The 10,658-nt window shown below is 39.4% G+C and overlaps 1 long non-coding RNA gene across 1 annotated transcript; it reads left to right on the top strand.

Moving 5' to 3' along the window:
* The first annotated feature begins 6,905 nt into the window (after positions 1–6,905).
* Positions 6,906–9,712, top strand: LOC132610612 (uncharacterized). Its single transcript, XR_009571192.1, has 3 exons — positions 6,906–7,450; positions 8,354–8,404; positions 9,479–9,712. It is a non-coding gene; the product is annotated as an uncharacterized LOC132610612 (long non-coding RNA).
* Positions 9,713–10,658: the final 946 nt, after the last annotated feature.

Below are 10,658 nucleotides of genomic sequence, written 5' to 3'. Positions count from 1 at the left end.
GAACGGTGTGATAATCAATAATATTAGCCCGCGTCCAGGCCTCCCGCGTTCGGGGTACCATCTCATGCCGCCCACTAGTGGTGTCTGCCCACGCCCGTAGGTCGTGGTGTATCCGTATCGCCGCCCGTCGAAGCGGTCTCTGCCCGTCCAACTAGGTCCGGTGTGAATGCAATCATGACATGCTTAATGTAAATACTCATAATAATATGCTCATCATAAAATACTCATCGTATCATGATATGTGTATATATGATTCATGATCAACTTTACTCTATCGGGTTGACGTAAGGTCGTGATCCCCCGATTACATTATGGAACCATCATGGACATTTTGCCTCACCTTGAAAGGACAAGTACATAAGGTGAGTGTAGGAAAGGAATAACATCATCATCATTCTAGTGTCATCATATCGTATAACTCATCTCATATAGACATTCATAAGTATGAGCTTTTAACTTCTTAGAATGTAAGAACTCATAAAAGGAATAGGGATTTAAGTTAAAAGATTCATGCCATTAGAAAGAAGGACTAGCCTCACATACCTTGGTCGTTTAGCTAAGATATCACTCACTTGTTCTCCGTCGATATCACGTCGTTACCTTCATAAGAGAATTCGTATCAACATTAGTAACTGACTATAAGAACGCGTCGCTAATTCTAGGAGAAGTCGGACAAGTCTTCCTTCTCTCATACCACTTTTCTCATGTTTTACAATAACTCCCAACATTCATAATCGACAATCATCATTTACGTACATTTGGCAAAATCCACCATTTCCTCCAATTTTTCCCTTATTTCTACTTCTAGCTCATCCTTGCGTTTTCATGCATTTAATGCTTGTTTCATGATACAAACATCATTTATAACGTATTAGTACTCACAACACTTCAGTATTCATAGTTCAATTCCACTATCATTCATTTATGTCACTATTAACTCAATAATGACCCATTTCTATGTTCTTCTACATTTCAAGTGTCTAAGCTTTCCAATACTTCAAACAACATGGAATAGTCATGAAACTTACCTTGGACGATGGTTGAACAATCCTTAAGTGGAAATACTTCAATTAGCCAAAACCCTAGTTCCACCTTCTTGGGAATTTCTTGACTTAGAAGATCCTTTGATGTGTTCTTACACTTGATTCCGTGAAATTAGTGTTGTTGGTCTTGATATTCCCTTTAATTCTCTTGAATTCTCGTGGAGGAATTATTTGGAATGTTCTAGAGGTCTCTTGAGTTGTTGGATGAATAATGAAATAATATGAAGCCTAAGTCCCTTTTTAAAATCACAAAATCTGATCTTTAATGAATTCTTGTCGGGGTGAACAGTGGTCGTAAACCACCATATACGAACCGTATTTTGATTTACGGTCCGTCCACTGTGGGCGTATTTAACCATTTCAAAGACAGAAAGTTTTGGCTGATGGACATGGTAGTTTACGACCTGGTTTACGGTCCGTAAACCAGTTTACGGGCCGTAAACTGGGTCGTATTTAACCATATTCAACATTTACAGAAAGTTGGGATTTTTAACAAGCTGGGGGACGATTGCACTATACGGTCCGTAAACCACTTTACGGGCCGTATAGTGCCATATACGACCACTGGGCTGAAAAAATTTTCGCGACTTTCTTATTTCCAAAAATTCTTAATTAGCCATTCCCGACTTAATAAAACATCATTCACTCAACTTTTCATCATTCCACTCATCATACAAGTACGGAGAAATTTCCGAGGTGTAACACAAGTGAAATGTAACAATGCGCATCATAGAATTAATAATGCATGCCAAGAATACTAAACACAATTCAAGTCATTACTTTCAGCCTTTCCTTTCCATGAGATAAGTGAGAATCAAATGATAAAATAGGTCTATCAACTAACACACGTATTAGCAAACATGGCGACAAGCCCACATAATAACTGATGATACCAACCTAGTTGGAACTCACCTCCACACCATGCCCGATGGCCTATCATGCTTTCCCTATCAATAACTACCATCTACAAACGTGTCCCTAATCAGAGTCTAAATATAAATAAGTCGTAACCTACCTCGAAGGCCGACCAGGTGCCACGAACCTCAAGCCAAAGTCCTCCCCTTCCAAATAGCTTCCGAATGATCGAATTCTAGCAATATATTATTATACATTAGATTACTAAACTAAATATAACCATAACGTCATAAGCCTACTCTAAATAAAAAACGGCCTTGAAAAAGGGAAACCCGAGCCCACAAGGGTGAAATAGGATTAAAAACGGTTTACCCAACACTTAGGCAGTCCAAATGTCAATTCCATCACTAATTAGCCTAAACTTAGCATCCATTTCATTATTTCATCAAAATCCCCAATTTATAAGAAAACCCACATTTTAATCCAATAGGAAACTTGTTTAGAAATCGAAATTGAAGTTAGAAATAGCTAATTCAAGTCACCAATCATGAAACCCTTTCAAAAACATTAAATAATTCAATTAAGAACAACCATTTCCAACCTAGGGTTCATTATCTTCCAACCCTTATCCTCCATAAGGAAAACTTAAATAAAAGAGAGACTCAAGCCTAGCAACTACTAACCTCATTTATTACATGATTAGATTCAAGAAGATTCCTCATCAAAACATGATTTTAGTGCAAAATATGGTTCAATTTCAGCCTAGGGTTTATCCGCCCAAAACCCCCAACTTAAACATGGTTTCCTAATCATGATATTCCCCACTTAAAAGATAACATAACAACATAAGCAGGAATTGAACTTACCCAATGGGAGAACTCTCACAAGAATCAGCAAATTCGTCCTTAGAACTTCTTTAGACCCCAATTTAGTGAATAGAAAGGAAAGGATTCGAGTTTGGGAATTTAAAGCCACTGAAAAAGCGATCTCGCATCTGCAGAACCCGTGTCCGCAGACTTGACCTTGCATCCACGAAGATTTATCGGCAGATGCAGACTCACTAACCACCTCAGCATCTCGTAGATGCGGTACAACTTTCGCATGTGCGGTCCCGCGCCTGCGGAAAAGACTTTGTTGGTACAGAACTACCTGGAAAGGCAAACCCTCGCATCTGCGAACCAAACCTAGCAGAGGCGGGCCCGAAGATACTGCCAGAACACCAGAGAAGCGGCACACCAGAAACTAGCAAAAAAATTGGTTTTTCACCAACCTCAACCCAAAACCCGACACTCATCCGACACCTTTTGAAAACAACCCAAATATGCATACCAATGTAAAAACACACAATTAATTCACGCGTGCCCTCTGAATTCCTAACGGAGGTCATCTTGACCCGATCAACTCCCAAACCCCGAAAGAATCGACTTTCCAATCAAAGGATAAAATACCCCCAAGTACCTCGGGAAATGAACCACTCATCCTACCAAGTTATTATTGACCCTCCTAGACCCTATGGAACCGATGAAAATTACTTTAAGGTCTGTTTATCCAAAAGTAAACTATTGGTCAACACTTTTTTAGCTTAAAACTTCTAAATTCCTCGAAATCAATCAAGACTTGCCCGATCACCTTGGGAATCGTGCCACCCACCCCGCGAGTCACACACGCTCTCACACGAGCAATCGCCTCTAACGTTAAGAAACGTAAAGAGATGAGTTTCACTACAATGTTATGACTTGTTTTTGAAAGACAGATGTGAGTTACTCTAAGAAGATGAATTTGAGGAACATTGAAGAGAGAAGCTCGGGTTAGACATCTGGAGATGTCTAGATCAAGATCTGTACGGTGCTGAATGAGTAAAAAAATGAGACACACACGCCAATATAAGGTGAGAATACCTTAGCACGTGTTTCATACCACGTGTGCTTAGCGACCAATGGGTTAATGGAAGAATGGATCCCTAATTCTTCATTGTGTGAGACCCAGAAAGTAATATTGACTTTCCACTGGAATACCCTTTGACCTAATACTATTTCTTGCAGTATAGATCAATGTTACTACTTTAGCATAGCTATGAGTGATTTGGCAATGCAGTGCATGTCTAGGAAAGTAGTTGATCTAGAATGGATAGTCTCGAGTAGAAAGGGAAGACAATTAACATTAGTAATTTAACTTGTATACACAGGCCGGTTTCACGACCCAAATCACAGGTTATGATGGCACCTACACTATCCCCCCTGGTAGGCGAACCATTGGGAGTTTACACCTTTTAAGAAAATCAAACACACAAATACGAAATGTGAAGACAATCGGATACTATAAATTACACAACAAGCGGAAGAAAATTGTAATCATTAAAACTCCTAAAACTTAGTCTTAACTTGTACAAAAGCTTCTAAGGAATGTACAATTTGAATTAAAATACAAACTCAATAATACACTTATGTCTAACAAAGAGAAATAGCATCAGTTTATAGATGAAACTCTGAGGAGTCGGATCCTCTAATAGTGCAACTAATGTCTCTGATGACTGCCACGGAAACAATGCGAGGTTCGAACCCGCCTGGAAACAACTCTACACCCCATAAGGAGTGTAACAAGAGTAGTATGAGCACAACACAAGGCTCGTAGGTATCATAGGCCGACAATGATTAGCTAACGCATATAAATGTAAAGAAATCAATAAGTAGAACAGATAAGCAACCAAGTACAGTCACTAAGTATGTTCGGATAATGTGTCACAATAATAACAGGCCCAGTAAGTCTTAGTATTCTCTGGTCATAACCTAGGTGAAAGCTTCTAATCCACAAGTTCGCCAAGTTTCAAGTATAAAGTCAGGCCATGAATAAGATCAGTTAAAACATATGATCAGTTAAAATGCAAGTATCAATCAAGGCACAGAATCAGTCAAGGAAAATGAGTGAATATATGCGAAGGGCAAAGCCTCAACCCATGGGGGACCCGCAAGGTCCATGTACACCTTGTCCCGGCAAGGTACCTCGGGTATCGAGCACTCCTTCGCTCAGGTAAATCACCTCGGATCACGAGCACACATTCCGCTCCAATATCAATCTCGGATCACAGACTCTTATCGTGCCACCACCCCTCCCCCCACGGGTCACAATCACTCAAACGAAGCTAGGGGAAGGGTCAACAGGGTAAAAAGCCAAACGAGTTGTTACATCAGATACCAATTAAACAATCGTTCGTCCTCGAACGATGAAAAAGAGTACGAATGCTGACGGTAACCGAGGAATCTTCATTATAACCACACGTAAGCCTCCACAGGCAAGAAATACGTCGATAGCACTGCTCGTTCATCTTATCAAACGAAACTTCTTTTAACTTAGCTCAAAGACCCAAATTTCCATACTCAAAGTTTCTTTCACAATTGATCCCCGAATATAAGAACTGCCTCCACTTGAATTCTCTGATTTGATATAACCACACCTCTAAACGTGATTGACAGGCTCCACAACCATTCCCCAAACAACACAATCCTTTAGATATAGCCACAAACCATAGCCCCTCTGAATTGATAAAATATTCTGATTCTACTAATCTTTCTTGCACACCTTCCAAGGCCATCCATCGCACCCATATTCCTAAAACACTTAAACACACGTCACAAGCCCAAATCATGACTTCCTTTCATCAGAAAAGAATCCTTGTTTGAGAAAACTCCAAGCAATTCCATCAAAACTGATCTTCCCTCAACCGATTGCACTAGTTCTAAGTCTATTAGTTCCGTAACCCGGTGTTGAAACCACTTAGCAAAAACCCATCGGCAAAGCCTTGTCAAATCTTCAAATCACCATACTGACAACATACCCACTGATTACCTTATTCCGAGCCAAATTTGTAGGAACTCATCCGATCACTCTACGATCTCTCATAACTATTTGTACCTCCTCAAACTGTCACCAAGTACTGTTGTACACCATTACAACTACTCAAAAAGAGGCCTCGGTGAAATACGATCAAGTCCACTCGCAAACCTCGATTCTGAACTAAAATCCATCAAATCCTTAAAAGTGTTTACTAGAAAACCCATAAGTCCTTCTGCTAATATAAACATAGTCCCTATCTCTAATTAAACAATCCTGATCCGGAAAATGCACAACTCCCCGAATATTACCAATGGTCACTTGAACTGACTCCAACCATTACGAAACCAATCACAATCCTATCACACATATGTGGCGACGAATTCTAATCCTTTTCTCATAAATAATCAATCCTGTGTTGTCACCTCAACTCCAAAGGCTGAATTCTATCCCAGTCATCCTCTTAGTACCGAAGAACTATGCTCTAAGATTGCAACCTTCATGTTTCTCAACTTTCACATGATACACAAATCTGACCGAACCCCATGAACTCTAAAATCATCAAATTCCCCTCGTGCTTCCACAAAACTTGCTCACGATCCCGAACATTTTAATGCAAAACCTGCAACCTCATTTAATACACCTTTAACCATTGAATCCCTAATTGTAACACCTTGATACGCCTATCACTATTCCGAAAGTATCAAATCTCTCAATCTCTTGCACTAACCTTTTACAACTACTCCCAAGTCCTCGATATCCAAAATTCTTACCCAAGCTACCCAGTTAGAAATAATCACAACATAATCCACTACCACAAATACGGTCTCATCTCGAAAATATAACTCTAGCCTTTAAATTATAGAGATTCCCAAAATTCCTTCTCGTTAGTTGCTCATCCATTGAAGAGTGCTACGAAATTACCCATCTTAGTACAATGCAAGCCATCTTTCTATAAATCTTAACATGCCAGTCACCTGAAATTTTCTTCTAACCAGTCACTGATCACGAAACCTCACGAAACTTCGTCATAACACTTAGTCCATTTCTGTAGACTTCCTTCTTTAAGCATACTTAACAATCACACCTCAACTGGAAGATGCAAGACAACAACACCACAGTTCATACCTGGCCCAAGTTGTTATATCACGTGTTTTCACACATTTGGAAAAATTTGAAACATATTGGATTTTTGAGAAATAAAGTCAAATTTGGTTTTTAAGTAACATAAGAGTTGTGCATGAAAGAATGGGGTCATGGAAGTGTGGGACAAGGTTAAGGGTAATTTTGGAATTTTAGAAATTAGTTTCGGGAATTATGCAATGTGATCTGTAAGTTATTGGGCCAAAAAAATTTGAATGGAAAATTGAGGCCCAAAAGTAGGGCATGGCCGGCCATGGGAAGGCCCAAACCCATGGCCTTATAACATTTTTTTCATGTGGTTAATTGACTAATGGACCATATTGTATTATATATGTGATCTTATCTAGTAAATTCTAAAGATAAGAAGCAAGAAAATAAGAAAAGCAAGAGCAAGAAGAGAGAAGGGTTCGGGTGACCCTAAGGAAAATTCACCATTAAAAATATTGCTCCAAAAATTCTTGTCTTGTTGAATTTCTACTAAGTTTAGTACCCTTGTTAACTTGGTGTAGTTGGTTTGGAGAAAGGAGACCTTATTTCATCAAAGTGAACACAAGTTCAAGTGAAGAAGACTTGAGGAAAAGGTGAGAATTTATTCCTTATTCTTGTGTTATAAAGTCTTGTTTGTGTTGTAGCATATAGAAATGTGTTGATTGTATGGAAAAATGGAAGTTTGTAAAGTGGGTTTGGAATATGATGTGTAGCCGTGTGTATGTATAAATTGTATAGCCATAATGTGTTGAATTCATGTTATATTCTAGTTATGGTTGTGATGAAATGCATATTGGGATTGAAAGTTGAATGATTTAGTTGAACTTGCCAAAGAAGGCTTGTGGCCGTGACCTATGTTGAAGTTGGGATGGAAATGAATTAAGTTATTTAGGGTGTTAGTGTGTTATTATGATGGTTGCAATGTAAATGAAGTTAGAATGATATAAGTTTGTATTGAATTAGAATGTAGAAACTTATGTCGTTTTAGTATGACTTTCCGACATTAAGGAAATGAAGTTGTTTGGTTGTTAATTGTGATGATCATTGATGAATTTGGAAGTTGGAAACATGTAATGAAGTTGTATGCCAAAGATTTGATGTTTTGCATAAGTTATGACTTTGACAGAAAGTTGTATATTATGTATATCGAGTGTATAACTTGAGGAAACCGATATGAAATGTTTCTAGAACTATATGGTGATGATCTTGATTGTTGATGAATGTGAAATTATTGATATTAGTTGAAAGTTGGGTTGAAATGAAGGTTATGTCAACTTGTTAGAAAGATGACTAGTTGAAAGATATTTGTGTTTTTAATGTTCGTTGTTGATATTGATGTTGTCGTTTGGGTTGTTGTTGATGATTTCTAGCCGAGTTGAATTCTCGGGGTGCTATAGGTATAGGGGAAGTGCTGCCGAAATTTCGGTAGACAAATATGCATTAAGTTGAAACTTTGGTATTCATAACTCACAATTGGTAAACTTGACCAATTACAGATTTTTGACGAAACGGGAAGTGAGTTTGGAAAGGCGTAAAGAGCTTGAAAGGTATGTAAAGCAACCCCAATTCTTCCCTTGGCATGCCCTTAGTGTGTTAGGGTCGGATCCGGGCCTCGAAAGACTTCTTGGCTCTCGGAATCCGCAAGAGAAATTCTCCGTTTTTCCTTCAGTAGAATTGAACCATTTTGGTATGCTTTTCTTGAAATTATGCAATTTTGTTCAAAATTACTTGGAAGGTCACAGAATGTTTGTAGAACCTTTTTAGGTGACTCCATAAGCTTGGAGGGCATAATTTGAGCCCGCCGCCTTGTTTGTCCCGAGGCGGGCCCACTATTCCCGGTTTTGCCCTTAATGTACTAAAACTTTCTTTTTAAGCAATTTTTGAAAGAAACGTTTTGACTATCCTTTTAATTACTTAACGAATATTGTTTTAAATACTCTATTAAGTCTTACAAATTATTCTGACAACCGGAATGACTTCGGGAAGGTTATATTTCTGTAATTTATTATGATATCCGAAATGCATCTATTATGATCCCGTCCAACTCCATTGGATTTGTTTGACTTTGATGCGCTTCATCGAGTCTTTGAAAATATCTATGGTAATTTTAAATTGCATTAGTCTCTCACTACTCCATTCGTGGATGCCCCAATGTTTCCCACACTGAGCCCAGGCCAGGATATGTTGTCAAGCGTGATCCTTTGCATTATTCGCCATGCCTCGATGTGAGGGGGCAGGTATACGCGTACATGGGTTTGTGGAGTATGTTGTGCCATGTACGCTTGTTCTGATATGATTTACTATGGCCATCTAATATGACATATTATGTTATGGGGTTATGCCCCTATTCTGATTCTTCTGTGATGTGGCACCAGCGTCGGGAGGGTGGCCACGTTCTGTCTGCCGAGTCCCTTGGCAGGGGCCGGATTTGATATGACATATGTTTCTATACACACTCCGCATGTTTTGAAAATATATATCTGATACTTTGTATTTTCTGTTTACTTTCTGTACGTTCTATACCAGTTATGATTTTGTTTCTGCAACTCAGGCTTTACATATTCAGTACATATTTCGTACTGACCCCCTTTCCTCGGGGGCTGCGTTTTCATGCCGCGCAGGTACTGACGATAGGTTTGCCGATCCGTCTGTCTAGGATATCTTTTCCGCCATTTGGAGCCCTCTTTTATTCAGAGCCATCTTTTGGTACAGTCTGTCACTTCTATATGTGTATATTCTGGTTCATGGGTACGGCGGGGCCCTGTCCCGCCATATGATTTTGTTGGTCCATTTAGAGGTCTGTAGACATGTTTGTGGGTTGGGATCTTTCTGTACAGCTGTGTGTATATGTTGTGTTTGGGCGATCCCATTCGCCGCGGCGGCCGGTCCACATATATTTAAATGTTACTCTGTTCGCCCTGTGTGGCCTTTGTTGGTATTTTCTGCGTGCAGGGTATATGGGATAGTCCGTAAAACAAAGGAAATTCTGCCGAAATTTTTCTGGAAATTATTTAAATTGGAAATAAAGCCTTGTCGGCTTCTGCTATATACTAGAATGTGTTTTGAGTGCCCAGATCGGGCACTAGTCACGGCCTACGGGGTTGGGTCGTGACACAAGTAACCTCGAAGATGTAACTTATTCATACTGATTCTCGATCAACTATACCTTTATCTTAATTCTTCAATTTCTCTATTCCATTCAGATCACATTCGCCGCCACTGACAGACCATCACTCAAACCCACTTTAAATTATACCGCAAAGTCATAAGTCCTACCAAATAGCTGAGTCAATCCTTGAGATAGTATTTGTTACACCTTCCGTTTTGTTGCAAGGAGATTTTGGCTTATTGGCGGTGTGTGCCTTCGGGTTGGTAATCTGCACCAGAGTTTTGGATATGAGATATTTTACCTTGTATATGTACAGGAGTATAATTATGCAATCCTGACATTACGAGGGAATTAGAAGTGAAACAAATTGAATCTGAGCAAAACAGAGCAGTTAAAAAAAACTGCTGAAACCAGTCAGTGTTGACGGCCCAAAGGACGACCGTCGACACGTCGACGACCCATCGTCTGGCACCGTCGACAGGGTTCTGCAATAAGGCATCTCAGGCGGCAATTCTACAGGGCATGTCGACAGACCGTCGACCCGCGGATCTGGAACTTTCCAGCCCTGATTATAAATATAAGATCCCACATTTTTATTTCATTATTCTCCCAAAAACAGATCCTGCATCTCTCTAGAACTCTCCAAAACCCTCCCTCAATTTCTATAACAAATCTATACCAAGAAACCAAAA

This window comes from Lycium barbarum, chromosome 9 (genome assembly GCF_019175385.1).
Source record: "Lycium barbarum isolate Lr01 chromosome 9, ASM1917538v2, whole genome shotgun sequence".
In the NCBI taxonomy this organism is placed as follows: domain Eukaryota; kingdom Viridiplantae; phylum Streptophyta; class Magnoliopsida; order Solanales; family Solanaceae; genus Lycium; species Lycium barbarum.
Note: the sequence above shows the minus strand (reverse complement) of the source record. Positions and strands in the feature narration are given on the sequence as shown.